The 1,451-nt window shown below is 57.0% G+C and overlaps 1 protein-coding gene across 3 annotated transcripts in view; it reads right to left on the bottom strand.

Annotated features, from left to right (window-relative positions):
* The window catches only part of Trim14 (tripartite motif containing 14), a 23,004-nt gene that overhangs the window by 8,127 nt on the left and 13,426 nt on the right, over window positions 1–1,451 (bottom strand). The window lies entirely within an intron of this gene.

The following is a 1,451-nucleotide window of genomic DNA, read 5'->3' on the forward strand; positions in this document are numbered from 1 at the left end:
GGGGGTAGGGGGTGGGGGGGGGGGAAGGGGTTGAGACAGGGTTTCTCTATGTAACTTGCTATGTAGACCAGGCTGGCCTCGAACTCACAGTGATCCACCTGCCTCTGCCCCACTCCCCACACCGAGTGCTGGTACTGAAAGTGTGTGCCACCATGCTTTGCACTGGAGGGCATTTTCTTGATGAAAGATTTATGTGGGAGCACCCGGCCCACTGCGGGTGGTGCTATCCCTGGGCAGGTAAGCCTGGGTGTGTAAGAAAGGCTGAGCAAGCCACAGGGAGCAAGGCAGTAAGCAGCCCAGTGCTTGCTTCTGTTCCTGCCTTGAATTCATAACTTGTCCCCCGCCCCACCCCCCAACTCCGCCCTGTGATGGCCTGTTAGCTGTAATGTGAAATAAATCCTGTTCCCTGGCTGCCTTTGGTCATAGGGTTTATCACAGCAATAGAAAGCAAACCAAGACACGTCCCCCACCGTTCCCCCACCGCAGCCCTCCTCACCCTCCTCGCCTCTGTGCCCATTCCAGTGAGCTAGCCCCTTTTACACTCCCTTGGCAAGCCGAGCTCACTCTCCAGCCCCATCAGGACCTTAGCATCTGTGTTTTCCTCACGCCCAGGAACACATTCCTCCAGGGATCACAGCAACAATTCGACCAGGGACCACTTAGATGTAGCTGACTGTGCCTGACCCTGGGCAGCGGCCTCCCAAGCACAGTCTCCATTATACAGACTCAGAAACTAGAAAATCAGGTGTTCGGACAAGGTGGCAGGAGGACTTCACAGCTGTGTGCTCCCCTGTGCTTCTCCCTGCCCTGTCCCTGTGCTCCTCCTGCCCCCGTGCTCCCTGCCCTTAGGTCTTCAGGGCCTACAAAGAGCCACTGGGGACAGGTCTCCTCAGTGTCAGCTATGAAAGGGCTCTTCATCTCTTCTCTGGCTTTACCCCACAGCAGCTGACATGGTGTCTGTCCTTCCCTCCCAGGGCTATGAGCACCACAGGAACAGTGGCCGGAACAGGCATGCAGCCACACAGCTGAGGTGCTGACGAGAGATGGGCGCAGGGGGACCTCTGAGGACCTGGTTGCCATGGGCTTTGTGGGAACTTTCAGAGCTGGACCCCAAATGGGTACCGCCCGCCAGACATTGACTGTGTGTGGTTGAGGAAGGGGCTCTTGTGTCCATGTCATAAAGCCCCAGGCAGGTCACCAGGGCAGGTCCTGGAAGCCGAAAGGCAGAGGTTGAGTGACAGGGAGGGGAGTGAAGCAGTCAGTAAAAAGGCTCCTGGTGTGCAAGGCTGTGTCAGCCACCTGCAGGGGTGGTGGGACTGGCCCTGGGCAGAAGAGGAGGGTAAGAGCTGGCAAGGTGTTGCTGGGAGCAACCCTGGAGGTGGTGGCTGGAGGAGAGAGAGAGAGAGAGAGAGAGAGAGAGACAAAGAAAGAAACAAAGAAAGAAACAATAA

Source organism: Mus pahari, chromosome 6, assembly GCF_900095145.1.
Source record: "Mus pahari chromosome 6, PAHARI_EIJ_v1.1, whole genome shotgun sequence".
NCBI lineage: Eukaryota > Metazoa > Chordata > Mammalia > Rodentia > Muridae > Mus > Mus pahari.